Below are 18,154 nucleotides of genomic sequence, written 5' to 3' on the forward strand. Positions count from 1 at the left end.
TTTGATAACTGTTTCATTAAAAATTGTATTAATGAAATTCTTAAAATTTGTTTATATTAAACTTATAATTAAGCTGTAACCAAATCCTAACTCTGACAATGTGTTAATATAATGAGACAACTTAGTCGATCATTTTCAATAACTAATGTACGACTGGCGAATTAGATTTTTCTTTTAATTACATCATTGATATATATCTAAAATAAAATAGGGCTCAAAAGTAAGAACAGGACTTTTATATAAATATGCTTCTACTCAAAATAATTATTTTCTCACAAATTCATAATAAAAACTTTGAAATATGGCAATCAAATAGTCCACTTGCTTGCTTTACCCTGAATATTTAAAAATTATCTATTTTTCTATTTTTATTACTGTTTATTTTATTTATTAATTTCTTTAATCAATAAACACTAAAACATTTGTCAAAAGCCCTGTTAGGATATAAGAAAACACCCACATATTAGTTGATGCTTCTATTATACTTGTCAACAAAATTACATTTTTTGTTTATCAAATGAGAGTGAATGGAGAGAATGATTCTCATAGTATTTTTATGTAATTTCATATTCGTTAATATTTTTTCTATTGGGCTCAGTTTTTTTGTAATTTAAATTTCTTTTGAAACAAAAAATTTATGGTGAATGTAATATGACAATACATTACATGCATTTTGTACTCACTTAAAATCTATTTTTTTGGATTTTCTGCTGTAATTTGCTGTAGGTAGATCCCTCTTTAGATTGCAGCAGTAGTCAGTTAACATTTTTGGGTTCCATGTTCTTGGTATTGTGTTTCCATTGTAGATATCTCCTTGTGAAAGTATTCTTCGTGTTCATCACTGATAGGGCTGAGATTGTTGGGGAAAGATTCCAAATGTGAATGTAAGAAATGGACTTAGAGTGACATGTTACACCCATGTTCTTTGTAGTTTTGAAGGAGTTCACTCACAAGTTCTCTTTAGTTACTACATGAATGTAAACTTATAGTTTCCAAGGAAGTTGTTTACCACATTTTGAAATGATTCAAAAATTCAAAGTCATTCAAACATTCTTCAAATCCTGTTTTCTTATTTGTGGGCCAACAAATATACCTTTCTTTATTTTAGCATCACTTATATTAGGGAATTTATTTTTTAGAAATTGAAACCCTGCACCGTTACGATCCACTGCTTTAATAACATTTTTGAATAAACGTAGCTTAATGTGCAGTGGCAGAATAAACTTTTTCTGATTCTACTAACACCTGACTTAACAACATTCTTCTCTGCTAAAGTCAGCACTTCTTTCTTTGGCCACTGCTCTTTTATGTAATGGTTTTTCCCTCCCAGCTGTCCCACTCACAGAAAAAGCAACAGCAAAAGCAACTTACTGTATCCAAGTTGCAGTCCAAGTAAAAACACTAAATACTTTTTCAGATATCAACAAATATGCCATAAATATTTCTCATACTGAATCCTGCTACGTAATGGATGTTAATGAGTATTTATTTTCAATGTGAAGTAAAACGGCTTTCAAACTAAGCTTTGACGACTCAATAAAAAGTCGCCATTTGTCACGATGGTGCACATGTCCCAAAGCTTCCAGTAAAGAGTTCACATCATTACAGTATACTAAGTTTTCGTACTTAGAGAACAAATGTTCAAATTTTGACTGTCTATCACGGAAAGCACTTACTTTACTGTTTGGTTGTAAAAGACTCCATCCTTTCAGTCTTGATGCCAGTATTTCTGCTTGATTCTTTGATAAATTTAGATCATACACCAGATCATTTATTTCTAACAGATTAATTAAATCGGGTTCAGTATATCTATTTTCTAAAAAGTTTGGATCTCTTTCTTCATCGACTGAGAAGTCAGTACAAGATTTGTCATTTTCATCTTCATCTAAGTTCCATGATCTGCTGGTACTGGAATTGGAAGCTCTTGGCTATGTGGCACCGACAACATGACAGAAAAAATATCAGGGTATTTAACAGTATGTCTAGTTTTAGCTGCTACTCCAGATATCTTTATTACTCAAAAATAACAGTCTATGGTGTGATTCTTCGGTTCTCTCCAAACCACTGGAAATTTCAAATGGCATGTGACAAGATCCATTTAGCCAACCGGTCAACAATGTTACATAAAAAAAACACAGCAAATATGAGGAGCCCAAGGTTTGTCCTGATCACCTATTTTGCATCCAAAGTACAGTTTCATATGATTTTTTTATCAGTGGAGTTCTTTTCTGAGACTTCAACATTACCTCACCACACATGTAGTAGAAATTGTTAGGATGATTAATGTAACTGCGGGTCATTATTAATCCATTACAATAACTGATATTGTTTAAAAATAAACACTTTATACACACACTAATTCAATAAACATACTAATTTTACTCAACAACCAGCGAATACGAAAGCCAGCTACAAAACTGAATGAATGTTACACACACGAGAACTTGCACTTGAATGAAAATTGAAAATATTTCTCAAGTCGGCACGACAGTTTATAAGTAAATATAATAACAACAGAAATTACTAATTAGTGGATGATATTTTATAGTAAGATGAAAATATCAATAATGAGTCTTATTCTTGTTTTGTTCATTTTAATTAGAATGTAAATAATAAACATGATTACTAATGTCAAACAAATCAATGTGATGACAATAAAGGGACTGTAATAAAAAACAAAAGCTATTTAGTTGATAAATAATATAATAAAATACGTTCACAAAATGCTATGCTTATGGAGCTCATGCACGATACTACCTGCAAATAAGAATGGTAGATAACAAAAAAACTAAGCCTGATAGAAGAATTCTAATTTTATATTTGAAATCAGCATAAAAATACTATAAGAATCAGTTATTCATTTAACAAAATCATTGTTGATCAGTGTTATACAACTAATTTTAGTCATTAATCCATTTACTGTGCAACTGTCAATACTCCCTGATTAAACTCCACCTGATTTTTCATCATAAGATTATGATACAATTTTGTATTTTTTTGACCATTATAAATCTACCACTAAAAGAATTATTTATAATTAGCATCATAAGAATACTTTTTTACACACCAGCTTAATCAAATTTGCTGGACTTCATGCCATCCAGCATAATTTTTATTTTTTAAATACAATATTTTATTTTCCTGCTTCTTCAGATGTAACAATTTAAAAAAATTAGCATTTAATCAAATGATGTAACAAAGATTTATGTAATCTTCAATTTGCAGTTACATATGTTTCCCAAACATTAATTAAGTAATTGAAGCAATTGTAACACTTGAATAGAATTTATAATGAATCTTGAATTTTACTTGTGAAATTTTCCTATTACTTTTTCAAACTTAACTGTGGCTTTACAACAGACCACATAGTTCTGGATTTGTTTTTATAATTGTTTGCAATTCTCTTGCCATCTTTACTACTTTACAAAAAAAAGATAAATATGCTTTTACATACAGATTAAAATTTGGATCTTTATTAATTTCAATTCATTATGAAGGAAGTGCTTTTTATAGAAGTGGTTTTAAAATCGTGTTATTATCATTTAATTTTAAAGAAAACTGTTTACTAACATTTATAGCAGGAAACCAATTACTGAATAAAAACAAAATTTTTTCATGAAATAGTCAAGTCTATTACAGATGTGATTACACAAGAAAAAAAATCCTCAAATCAGGTTGACTGTTTTCGTCTATGAGGGAAACATTGCTGTAGTATGAAAAATGCTTGAGACCTACCACCAAATAGAGGAATTCTTGAGTATTAATGAACAGTTCAAGCTGTTCTATGAGATCACCTTCAAGTTTGAAAGCTTTGTACCCTTTGGGTCCGCATAACTTAACTGTTAATCAGATAGTACGTTTTGTTTCACGATGCTATGAAATACTTATGAAAAGTGAAATACTATGAAAAGTCTGAAAATGGGAAATCTTCCTATGTGAACAGTATTATGACAGGCGATGAAACTTGACTATAATATTTTGATATCCTGACCTTGGTCAGGATATCAAAATATTATATAGCCTTGTTATATATAATATTCTAAGCCTTGGCTTAGAATAAAGTATGTTTGATGTTTGAAGATGAGGAGACAGACATCCATGGGTGTTCAAAAGTCCACATCAATGAAAAAGAGAATGGCGGCTGAATTTTTTAGTGTGAGAGGAATTTTACAGAGTTATGCAGTAAACTTAGAACATAATTGTTGTGTAGCGGTATACTGAGGAATTCCTGCCTAAAGTTGTTAAAGCTCTCGGGATGCTGTGCCCAAATTCAAGGAAGGGCACATAGTTTCTTCACGATAACCCTCCAGCACACTGCTCCTAAGTTTGCTCCAAGTAATCGGCCAGCAATGGAATAAAACGGTTAGAGCACCCTTCCTACAGTCCTGACCTTGCTCTATATAACTTCTTACTGTTCCCCCAGAAGAAGAACAGATTGAAAGGCAAGCACTTTATGAGCGAAGATAACCTCCTTAGGGCTTGTGACAATAAGTGTGTCCAGATCTCTGATGAAACAAGGCAAGGTTCTTCAAAGATCGGTTTGGAAGGATGAAGAAGTTATAATGTGTGATGGAAATTATTTTGAAAAATTATCAATAACAAAATCATATTGCAGAACTTTTCTGGCAACCTTAGTATTAATAAAGGGGACTTATAAGAGCAATAACATTTTATGACATACAACGTTAGTACTAATATAATGCTGATTTATAAATATTCCACTAAAAGAAACCACTCCAGCTCAATTACCAAAACCAGTCTAGAATAATTTCGGTATGAATACATATACTTACAGAGAATTCTTAATATTTACTGAATGTTCTAATAAATAAATACGACCATTTAAAATAATGCTGGTTCACTGTTGCGCCTTCTGGGACCCATTTTCAAAAATTACACCCTTGATATAAAAACAACAACAAGCATGGCTTTGAATTTGCACATGTTTAGATGAACTTTTTAATTCTTAGTGACGACAGTGTTTACCCGTGCAATGTCTGTCGTTTCATTAAAATGGAAAATTCAATTTTTATAAAAAAGTATAGGGTTGACGTCAAGTTGCTGCACCATAACAGTACAAATTTCCCTGCGGCATTCTTTTTATTTCAGTACGAGAACTCTGACCGTTTTGGCAAAAAATGTTTTCTTGTTGAATTCAAAATTTCCCATGTAGTGTCTTTGTCGATGTTTACAATTTCAGTTGTTATTCAAATACTAAACCAGTTAAGTAGTTTTCTTGAACAATCTGACTAATTTTTTCTGCATTTTCTGTAAGTAGAAGGTTGTACTATCATCTTCCACATGCACATATTTTGTGTCCTTCAGAATCATGCGCACAAGAAATGCAGTATTCCCAAAAGCCTCAATAAGCATTTGGAAACTTTAGGTTGGTGTTTTGTGCTGTTCAACTTAGAATTATTCTGGCACAAAACAGTACGGCAGAAAACAGAATTGCACTAAACACAATGACTCATAATTAACTAAATAGATAAGTATTGATGTTCAACAAATATCAAAATTTCCAAAGTTTCTGCCAAAGTGCTCACAATCAGTTCTCTCACTGCTTTCTCTAAAAGGCAGAAACAGTCTCATTATTTAATAGACGCATTTCAGATGTACGTGTATTATATTCTAATTAAATTCAAGCGAGTTACTTTTCATTAATCTATTTATTCAAAATCACAATTACGACTGACGTCGAATTACAGTTCCCACAATACATACGGATGAAGAGATTCATTTAGTAGAAATTCTAAAAACACAAGCCTGTTCAAGTTTTACACCCAGAACCTTCCATATATAAAGCAGAGATGCTACCACCTGAGCACAGATGTTGGCCAAGTGATATTTATTTTTATTAGCTAGATGTAAAATATAACTTCTGATAGTACTGAAAAAAATCTACATAAATATGCCAACCTTCTTGGCAGAATGCTAAAATCTATGCCTTTACCTAGAAGGTTCTGGGTTTGAATTACAGCCGAAAGATTGATATATTTTTCACACACTATAAACTTATAAAACAATTTTTTTTGTCATAAAAAAATATGATTAACTGAAATAGGACACAGATCTGCTAGTTACCATAGAAAGAAAAAACAAATAATAAATACACACATAAATCCTAAATTTATACGAGAAATAATTTTAAGGGATCATTATGTTTTTTCCAATAAAAATACCAACAATATAGTAAATAAACCGGCTCACAGAACAGAAGTTTAAAACTTCTATAAATAAAAATATTTATATTACCATCTTATTATAAAGCAGCATTGTAAACAGACATAAATGTGAATTTTACAAATTCCATTCATCAATCCATTAAAGTATGGTCAATTAATAATCATTATTCTGTCAAACAAAAAAAAAAAAATAAACCATTAAAATTATCAGTAAGGTAACATAAGTTACATTACTGATATTATCAGTAAGGTATTTATTAAGTTATTTCAACTGTTTTTGAGGGCAGATTTATTTTAAAATTATAATGCATACGCATTAAAAATCCATTTAGAAACCTCAAATAGCTTAAAAGTTAATTAAATTTAATCAAGACAATGCAATGTCTGTGCAATAAAAATGATAGTAATTAAATTATAATATTTAATGTAATATCATTTTACTTACAGTAATAACAATAATAAAATCATAGACGTCAAATATTCATCTAAACTTTAAAAAAGAAGAAAATCAAAGTAAAATAAAATTAAAGAAGAAAATAAAATTATATCAAAATGTACACTTCCAATTCTTACAATTTATAATAACAATATAAATTAAGTAAGTAGAATACTTATTTATATCGCAAAATGACATAAAACAATTTGAATAACAAACAATAAAATTAAAAACAAGTTACAATTGTTTGTTTTTTTAAAGTTTCTGATGTAATTAACCCCTTATATTTTATGCAATAAAAAGAAAAGATAAGGTTTGAGATTATACACATGCACACACACAACATATTCTCTTAATTAAAAATTATAAGCTTTTAACATTGCTTAATAAATAAATCAATTTAGTATATAAATTAATATGAGTTCGTATTAGAATGTACATACGTAAGTTAACATAAACTTTATCAAGAATATTAAATAATTAATCAATAACTACAAAAAAAAATCAACAATTTAATTCATTATTACATTAAAAAACAAACAGAACTATAAACCAAACAAACCAGAAAAAATATTATTTAAACATTTTTCAATCTAATACAAAACATAAACAATAAAATTAATTTGAATACATTTTTTATCAAATAGAAGGATCTTTTCAAGTTTTTTCCCAATATATTAAGGGATTAAAAACAAAAATACCTTAAAAATTTGGTTTTATACGGCTTCAACTGTTTGAACACAGCTCTCTAATTGTTAAACTTTAAACAAGTTAGAGAATAATAAATCTTAAAGTTAAGATTAAATAACCAGAAATCACAAAGAGCAATATTTAAAAAGTAAGGTACTTGCTGAAATAATGAAATTGCTGATGTAATCAGTAAGTGTTGGACTAGTGTAAGGAATCACCACTATTATGAGCGATTCCAATAGTATCTACCATTCTCACAAAATGTTCATTGCTTTAGCAGCGAACATTACAAAGATGGAGCAGAACAACATAATATTTAACAACTGCTTGACCTACTGGAACATATTCATTATCTACAACTGTGTGGTAGTTAAATATAACTTGCCTTGCTTTCTATATCATGTTTAAAATTTAGATGCAAGTACAAGGAAAATAAATTATAATCTGTTCAAATCAGATAGCAGTTGTAAAGATGGGTGAAGAAAGGCTAGGCGTTCAGAAAGACGTGAGGCAATGATGTAATCTGTCCTCATTTGTTTTCAACTTGAAAAAGCAAGGCTAAAGGAGAATTTTGAAGAAAAAGCAACTATATAAACAAAACAAAAATAAGTATATTAAAAAGATTCACTGATGGCACCTTTTTTTTTTTACAGATAAAGATTAATTATAAGAAATACTGAATGACATGACAGATTTATTGCTAGGAAAGAAATTTATTTTGAAAATAAATAAGGCTACAATAAAGGTAATGAAATGTGACAGAAGGAGAATAATTAAGGAATTAAGATTGGGGGTATACAATGTACAAAAGTGGTAGAATTTTGTTATTTGGGTAGCAAAATTACATAAGACGGGTGATGCACTGAAGACATAAAAATCAGACTAATACAAACAAGGAGTAGAAGACTGGAAAGAGATTAGCTACTACCAAATACATCTCTGTAACACTTTTTACATTGAGGATGCTTAAAATATGATGGTTTAAAAAACTAGTAAGGAGTCTTATGGTGAATAGATAAGAGAAAATTATGATAGACTTTGTAGAGATGAAATAAAATCATGGCCGATGTAAAGACAACCAGATTTTGATTACATGCAAGATGTGTAAAGTACAAAGAGTAGATGGGGAAAAAGATAAAAAAGCAAATAATTTATGATATAGGATATAGTAAATATACTGAAATTTAACACAAACAGAAAAGAACAAAGAATGAAAAACACACACACACACCATGATCATCAATTATTTCTTGTTTTAGTTTAGGTGCCACTGAGTTTTTGGAAAAACTAGATGCAATATTTTTAACTATATTCTGTTCTGATATGATGCAAAATATAATAAAATGGTAATTCTATTTAAAGTGGTAATACAGTAAAACTATGAGATGATGACTCTTTACTGACAATGGTAGAAAAAGAAATTATACATGAAACAACCTTAATCACAACTTTGTGCCAAACTCCTCTGCCTTTTCACTCTTGCTGTTTATCAAGAAAAAATAAGATCAAAATTTTCTTAAAGCTTCTCTACACAAGTGATATAAAAATAAAGAAAGCCTACCCATTAGGTACTAAAAATCAGTGCTAAGATTCATTGTATTGAACTGGGTAGCTAAATCAATACTGTATAACCTAGGGTTGGTCCAGTGGTAAAGTCATCACAAATCAGCTGATTTCAAAGTCGAGAGTTCTAAGGTTCAAATCCTAGTAAAGGCAGTTACTTTTATACAAATTTGAATACTAGATCATGGATGTGATTAAATTTCAATTAACCACACACCTTGGGAATGGTCAATCTGAGACTGTACAAGACTACACTTCATTTACATTCATACATGTCAACCTCATTCATCCTCTTAAGTAATACCTTAGACTGGTTCTGGAGGCTAAACAGAAAAAGCCAATACTGTATGCCAAAAAATTCTTGAGTAGTTAGTAAGATTAATTTTTTTTTTTAAACATGTGAAATTATAATTAATTTCAAAATACTTTAAGTATCTCTGCCTTTCATTCAGATGGTTCTGGATTGGAATTGAGGTGAAGCTTAATATTTTTAATATGTTACAAAATTCATTTCTGATCATAAAAAAAATTTAACTGTAACTAAGCTTTGGCCTGTAATTATTAAGAAAATAAATAAATAGTGGTTATTTATTTTACATTTTCAGAAATTCTACTTGAGTCAAATCAATATATTTTTTCAATTTTCATTAAATTCAAATAAAATTTATTTAACTTTCTTCTGAGAAAGAACTGAATTTCATTCTCTTGGTTATTATAAGGATTTCTGAAATCAGAGCATGCCTTTATATGTGCAGCCTATATAAACATCTTTTAATATTGAAATGCTTCAATTTTATTAGTAATAATATTCAAGCTTGGTAATTAGAGTAAAATTACAAATAAAAGATTTCAAGAATTTTCAGTGAAAGATCAATCCGCAATCAAAATTTAAAAAATTTTTTAAGACAAATGTTTTTTAAATTGTACAACATTATAAACTTTTTCAACTAAATGTTTAGATTAATTATGCCTGAATTAAAAAGAAAAATTTAATCAAGCTTTCTCAATTTAATGGACACGGCTACATTTAATCTCCACTGCTAGAATAACAATAATAAAATTTAGAGTTGTTTTATCACCAAGTCTTCATAAAAACAAGCCCCTTGTCCATGTACAACATCTTTCAACAATAAAATTGTCACTTTGATTTTTTTCTTAACAGGAATTAACCACATCTAAATCTTGAAAGTGACCATGAACTCTCATCTTATTGGAAAGAGCAGAAAATGAAAACTCCTCGAAACGCATAAACATAAAGACTTCATACATGCAATCTATAGGTTAAAAGAGTTACCTTAATTAAAGTCTACTAAAATCTGAGCTTTTAATGTAATTCCTTATTATTTTTAATTTAATTCGAATAAAAACTGTCATCCAACCATGTCTTTATCGTCGAATGGGACAATAAAATAATATTTTTGTTGCGTAAAAAACAATATAAAATTGCATCACAATTGTCAACAATCAATAACTAGAAAATACAGTTAAAAGCCTACAGAAATTATTAAGATTTTAAAGTCCTTTCTATCCATTAAATCACCCCATTCAAACATATAAAATGTATCATACATGCACAATTCACATCTTTTGACATCAGGCTTTGCCTTTATAAAATTTTTGATTAATTATCCCAGCGCCCATCCATGAACTCGTCAATAGAGTAGAACGCTTAAGACACCAAAAGGCGTCTTAGTTGAGATTTAAACAAACCCAGAATGGGAATTTGTTTGAAATCCTCTGGGAGCCTATTAATCGATCTGACACTAACTTGTGGTGGCAAATGTTAAAAAGCCACTGTTCTGTGCTGTTGGGCAAGCAAGTTGTCCCTTCCTCTGGTATCGTAAAGATGTACATCTCCGTTCCACACTAAATTGAATTTCGAATGGCAATACACCACAACATCCAAAATATAAAGACAGGGCAAAGTTAGAAATCCCAGCTCCGAGAAGGCATCCCTACATGACTCTCTGAATTTTAATTTCATAATCACTCCCAACGGCATTCTTCTGTAGCCGAAACACCCTACTCTGCAAGCTCTGTTCACAGTATCCCCAAATTCGAATCCCACAGAACAAGTGTGGAAATATTAGCCCATAGTAGGCCATTTTCAATAGATCTAAAGAGCAGAAGACACTTGCGAGTTTATGCAGGGCAAAAATGCCTGATGAAACCTTCTTGGTCAACGTGCATACCCAAAATCTGGCAGATTCAGATTTCTCCAGGAGTTCATCATCAACCACCACAAAAGGTTTCCTGTCATGCTCATGCTCTTGGAGAAGAAATTTAATAATGTTTGACTTTGATTTATTGGTCCTTAAGTTTATTTCTGTAAATAAACTCAAAGATTTAAAAGATTTGACTAAAAAAGATTTATTTCTAAAGCAGTACGTGTCATCAGCATACTCAAATACATCTCATTGTTAGACAAATTATTTCAGGTTGTTGATGTAAATTAGGGATAGAACTGGTCCCAGGATTGATCCCTGGGGGACCCCACGGATCAATCTTACTCAGTTAGATGTAGCACCTGAGATCTGGACACACTGTTTACGGTCCTGGAGGTAAGATGCCACCCATTTACATGGTAGACCCCGCACATCACATGCTCCTAACTGGTGCAGCAATGCCTCATGATTCACACAGTTAAATGCTCTAGAAAGATCAAGAAATATGCTGAGCACATGTTCTCGCCCATCCAACCTCCCAACAACGCCATCAATAAAACTTGTTACAGCATCAGCGAGTTATTTTTTTCTAAAACAAAGTTGCTCTGATGCAAGAATGTTAAATCTTTCCAGAAAACTGAGAAGTCTCTCTCTAAGAAGAGACTTTCATAAATCTTACTCAGAACTGGAAGAATGGAAATATGATGGTAGTTTGTTGATTTGATGAGGGCCATCTTTTTTGAATACTGGAACTACTCTAGCTGTGTTTAAGGGAAAAGTCCTGTTACAAAGGATAAATTGTTCATCTCTGTAAGTGGTTTTATGATGTGCCCGCAGCACTGCTTTAGCGACCACACAGACGTACCATCAATGTCACATGTCTTTTTCGGAGTCGGCTTTTGAATGACACGTGCCACTTCTGCCTCATCAATACATACAAAAGCCATGGAAGCAATTGGTTGTATAACATTAGCTAAATTGTGGCGAGGCCCCCTGAACGTGAATCACCTGAAGCAACCGAGGCAAAATAATTGTTAAACTCATTTGGGTCCTGTGGGTCTGCAATCGTTTTATCTTTTCCTTTAATGGAAATTGAATTCTGACTTTTTGATTCGCTTTTTCCCTTTGTGTTATGATGAATAATTTGCCATGAGGTTTTTGAAAAATCTTTTGTTATTGTTATTGATTTATTAATATCGTAGGATTTAGCTGCACAAATAACCTTTTTGAAGATCTTCCTGTAGTTTCTGAAAAAATGTTTGAATCTTTCATTTTGGGTGTTTATATAAAAATAGAATAATAAAACTTAAGCTTTTCTGGAGTCATCCAGGATTTCCGCTCTACTTTAAATTTATTTTTGAATCTTTTGAAAGGACAACTGATTTCTAAATAATAGTTAAAATAATTGTAGAATTTATAGAATTTCTCATTTGGGTACTTACATTTCTGTAAGAAATCCCAAGTTTCATTTTTAAGTTTGTAGTTAAGCTGTTTAATATTTTCTTTATTAATTAATCTTTTTATTGGGCTTTCCATTAAACTCAACCACCTGGGCGTAATGATCCAAAATGGCCACTTCACCACTGAAACCAAGGAATTTGAAATATTTGTTATGGCAATGTCGAGAGTTGTTCTCGACATGGACGTCACTCTAGTTGGCTTGTACACAAACCAATTTAAATCAAGAGTTCAGAGCATTGCGAAGCTGCAAGGTAAGGGGGTCAGCATGGCTTAATACATCTATATTGAAATCACCTATTAAAATGTATTTATTTCTTTTCAAAGTGAGAAGTTTAAGGAGAGATTCGTGTTTATCAAAAAAAGAATTTGTATTTGATAGTTGATTTGGAGATCTATACAAACTATTATCAGTTTTCCGCACACCCTGGTTTGGATTTAACTGCACAGACCTTGAAATCAAGGTCGACAGAGTAGGAGATTTTCAATGGTTCGGATTTTAAAAGTGTTTTAGAAAAATTTACAATTCGTCCAAATAAACAATCAAAAAACTTTATTTTCTTAAATCAGTCATTTTTCTTAAATACACCACCCTCTTCAACCAGATGTCTTCTTTGTCAATCAAAAGTCTCTTTTGTTATAAGTTTTACATGATTTAAACCCTAACTCTTTCAGGATAGCGGCTAGTGTAGTTAAATTGAATTCTCTTTTGAAATTCTTCACATAATTTATTTAATGTAGGTGGTTCATTATGTTTTGCATGAACTACTATTCTTGCAATGCATTGATCAAAATTGTCTAAGCCACTAACTGGTTTTGAACGTTGCTTATACTTTCTGGTGTGCTAAATGAGCATGACTGCGATTTCGATTTATGAAGATCCTGTTTTTCTTTTGAGGTTTTTTGAATTTGTGATCTTGAAATCACATGAAATGTTTTGATAACCTAATTCATATAAAGTGGTCATTCATTTTATGACTCACTTTATGGAATAATAATCTAATAACACAAGTATAAACTATTCATTTTGTACTATATACAGGCATAAGAAATATTTGTATGCTAAATATTTTTTTTTTAAATTATTGTTGAAGAATAATAACATTATCGTGTTTTGATAAATGATATAATACAATATCATGCATATTTTTGTTTATAATATACAACTTTTAGTTTGAAACAAAATGATAAATATAATCATTTTATTTTAAATTAAACAAAATGATATTATATTTTAATTGTGGAAAGAATTTTTGCTATTTATGAAAACAGTTAAACACACTCTATTGCAGAATACTTGGTTTCTGAATGATCTAATGTTACAGAAAAGAGTAATATAACGTCCTGCACAGCAACTGTTTGTCTTCGGTAAGAAAACTTTTATTTTCATCGTAGACAATATATTTCATCATAGTCAGTGATACAACAACAGAAGTTTTTAATAATTCAAACCATAAAAAACAGAATGTTAGTAACAACCCTGCTAAATGTTCGACATTTTCAAAGAGCTTAAGATTCAAACCTTACCGACAATAATAAGCAGTAAACTACTTTTATTCTTACTATCTCAGTTTTCTAATCTACAGAAACTGTTCTTCGAACTTTCACAAGAGAAAAGAAGATTCTATTGGGAAATTTTTCAAATATTGCCAGCAAAGCAAAAGAAGAAAGATGGAAAGAAGTGGTAGTAAAAGCACAAACCTCGAGTTATTAGGGCTAGCTGAGATTGGACTTTTGTCAAGACAAATTATTCAGCGTCTGGAAAAGTTGCACCTTAGTAAGTTCCAAACATTACTACAATCATTATCTACTTAGACTTAGACTACTATTATTATATTCACTTAGACTCTAATTTAGAGCATTTTTTGGAGTGAGGGTGTGATTTTGCAAACTGATTTTTTAATTTTTAACAAACATGCCTAAGAAAAATAAGATATTAATTAAGCAACATCTTGAGATACTGAGGGTGATTTTGCTCTACAGTCTCACTCCTTGACCTTTTTCATGGAAAATTTAATGGCATCAATGCCCCAAATATAGAAGTAATTTGACAAAGTTTGGTCAAAAATGGTGCAGTAGTTCTTGACATATAAGGTGATTTAGAAGCCAACACCGAACACACACAAGTACATACAAACATACAGAAAATTTTCATCTGTTCTTTTTGGGTTCCTTAGGTGTCAAAATGTCAAGATCCAGTGAAAACAGCATATGCCCCAAATTGGACGAGTTGCAATACTTTCCCTTCTAGAGCTGTAGTGCTAGACAGGAAAATAAGATTTAAAAAAATTTGTTTTAAATTTATGTTTAATTTTAATCAATCTCACAAGTTAGCTAATATTGTAGATAATTTCTTCAAAAGTTGATACAAGTAGGTGTCAAGCATAGGGCACAACTAGTCATTCTGCATTCACTTTTGTACTTTTAGATATTAGATATGTTTCTAAAAGAACAATAACACAAAACAAAGAGTCCCACCATTTAACTTTCATTAAGCCTTCCACAAGTATAGAAATAATAATTTCTTTTTTGTATTTATTTACATAGTGAAGTAAATAAATACAAAAAAAATTGATTACAAATGAAACTGTAACAAATCATGAAATTACAAATAAATATTTTTACATAGAAATGTGAAAAAAATTCATAATTTTGGTATAGTTTTTTAATAAAAAGGAATTATTTTATCATAAAGATACAAACGGAGCTTAAAATGATTGAATTATGCTAGAAAAGGTTTTTCAAAAATGAATTGCGTAACTGACTGGCATAGCCATAAAGTTATGTAGTTCATTGCCAGTTTGTTTATTTTTTGTTTCCCACTTTATTTTGATAGGCATTTTTATGTTTGGATTTTTTTCTTATTAATCTAAAAATTAATATACTCATTAATCTAAAAATCTTAATTTATGTTTCACTCAAATATTCATTTACATTATAAGCTAAAATATGGTACTTTTTAATTTTTGTACGAAAGTGAAAATTCAATAAATATATTTGTAGTTCTCCCTCTGAATCATTACACCTTGCCATTGGTGAGGGAGCTTGAGTGCTCAGTGATACAGAGTAGCTGGACCAAAGGTGCAACCATATCGGAGAGGTATCTGTTGAGAGCCAGACTAAGGAATGATTCCTGAAAGAAGGCAGCAGCTCTTTCAGTAGTTGTTAAGGGCATAGGTCAGGACGACTTAAACGGCCAGGTCAATATCACTCAGTCCCCTGAGAACTGCACAGCTGAAAGCAATGGAAAACTACAACTGCTTTTTTTTCAAGAAAATGTACCTCTCTGCATTTTCATAAAGCAATGATGGAGGTGCCTTCCTTGGTAAAATATTCCGGAGGTAAACTAATCCCCCGTTTGGATCTCCGGGTGGGGACTACTAAGGAAGGGGTCACCAGAAAATTCAAAAATAACATTCTAAGAGTCGGAGCGTGGAATGTTAGAAGTTTAAAAAAGGTTGGCAGGCTAGAAAATTCAAAAAGGGAATTGGATAGGATAAATGTGGATGTAGTAGGAATTAGTGAGGTTCGGTGGGAAGAGGAAGGGAAGGCGACTTTTGGTCAGGTGATTTTAGAATAATTAACTCAGCTTCAAATAATGGGCATGCAGGAGTAGGTTTCATAATGAAGAAGAAGATAGGGAAGAAAGTAGAGTATTTAAAAACGCATGGCGATAGAATTATTGTAATAAGGATAAAATCAAAACCTAAACAGACAATGATTGTTAACGTCTATATGCCTACAAGGGCCCATGATGATGATGATGAGATAGAGTGTGTATACGAAGAAATTGATGAAGTAATTAACACATAAAAGGAGATGAAAATTTAATAAGAGTTGGAGATTGGAATGCAAGCATTGGAAAAGGCAAGGAAGGAAATATAGTTGGTGAATATGGGCTGGGCAAATGGAATGAAAGAAGGGACCGACTTACAGAGTTTTGCTTGAATTATAATTTAGTAATTGCCAACACCCAGTTTAAGAATCATAATAGAAGAATATACAATGGAAAAAGCCAGGTGATACTGCAAGGTATCAGATAGATTTTGTCATGGTTAAGCAAAGATTTAGAAATCAACCTGTCGACTGCAAAACTTACCATGGAGCAGATATTGATAGTGACCATAATTTAGTGATAATGAAATGTAGATTGGGGTTTAAAAACCTGAAGAATAGATAAATCGGTGGAATTTAGAGAAGCCTGATGAAGATTTTTGAGGAGGGCATTACAAGAGGTCTGAGTAAAAACGATAAAGTAGAAAATGTAGAAGAAGAATGGAAGAATGTTAAAAAGGGAATTCTTAAATTCGCAGAAGCAAACTTAAGCGGAACAAAGAGAACTGGTAGAAAACCTTGGATTTCAGATGATATATTGCAGCTGATGGATGAATGTAGAAAATATAGAATGCTAGTGATGAAGAAAGTAAAAGGAACTATCGACAATTAAGAAATACTATAAACAGGAAGTGCAAACTAGTGAAAGAAGAGTAGATTAAAGAAAAGTGTTCAGAGGTGGAAAGAGATATGAACATTGGTAAAACAGATGGAGCATACAGGAAAGTTAAGGAAAATTTTGGGGTACATATATTAAAATCTAATAATATGTTAAACAAAGATGGTACACTGATTTATAGTACGAAAGGAAAAGTCGATAGGTGGGTGGAATATATTGAAGTTATAAGCAGGAAATGCATTAGAAAATGGTGTCAGAGGTAGAAGAGGAAGTCAAAGAGGATGAACGGGGAGAAACAATACTGAGATCTGAGTTTAAGAGAGCATTAATAGATTTGAATGGCAGGAAGGCTCCAAGAATAAACGGAATACCTGTAGAATTACTGCGCAGTGCAGGTGAGGAAACGATTGATAGATTATACAAACTGGTGTGTAATATTTATGAAAAAGGGGAAGTTCTGTCAGACTTCAAAAAGAGTTATATAGTCATGATACCAAAGAAAGCAGAAGCAGATAAATGTGAAGAATACAGAACAATTAGCTTAATTATTCATGCATCAAAAATCTGAACTAGAATTCTGTACAGAGGAACTGAGAAGAGAGTGGAAGTGTTAGAAGAGACCAATTTTGTTTCAGAAAAAGTATAGGGACAAGGGAAGCACTCAGATTAATAGTAGAAGGAAGATTAAAGAAAAACAACCCAACATACTTGGCATTTATAGACCTAGAAAAGGCATTCGATAACATAGACTGGAATAAAATGTTCAGCATTTTTTAAAAATTTGGGTTCAAATATAGAGACAGAAGAACGATTGATAACATTTACACGAACGAAAAAGCAACAGTAATAGTTGAAGAACATAATAAAAAATCCGTAACAAGAAAGGGAGTCCAACAAGGATGTTCCCTATCCCCGTTACTTTTTAATCTTTACATAGAACTAGTAGTTAATGATGTTAAAGAACAATTTAGATCCAGAGTAATAGTACAAGGTGAAAAGTTAAAGATGCTACGATTTGCTGATGATATAGTAATTCTAGCTAAAATTAAAAAATATTTAGAAGAAACAATGAACGGCATGGATGAAGTACTACGCAAGAAATACCGCATGAAAATAAACAAGAACAAGATGATGGATGAACAAGAACAAATAATGAAGATGGACCACTGAATGTGAAAATAGGAAGAGAAAAGATTATGGAGGT

General features: G+C 31.1%; 1 protein-coding gene across 6 annotated transcripts in view; it reads right to left on the bottom strand.

Moving 5' to 3' along the window:
- The window catches only part of Bmcp (uncoupling protein Bmcp mitochondrial), a 62,778-nt gene that overhangs the window by 37,175 nt on the left and 7,449 nt on the right, over nt 1-18,154 (bottom strand). The window contains exon 1 of one of the 6 annotated variants that reach the window (XM_075357257.1): nt 6,631-6,743. The exons of 4 other annotated variants lie outside the window; for them this stretch is intronic. The gene's annotated coding sequence lies outside the window, so the exon portion shown is untranslated. Of the gene's footprint in view, nt 1-6,255; nt 6,350-6,630; nt 6,744-18,154 lie in introns of those variants that run through there. One more of the 6 variants, XM_075357256.1, reaches the window with a different exon arrangement.

Source organism: Lycorma delicatula, chromosome 2 (genome assembly GCF_047948215.1).
Source record: "Lycorma delicatula isolate Av1 chromosome 2, ASM4794821v1, whole genome shotgun sequence".
Classification (NCBI taxonomy): Eukaryota; Metazoa; Arthropoda; class Insecta; order Hemiptera; family Fulgoridae; genus Lycorma; species Lycorma delicatula.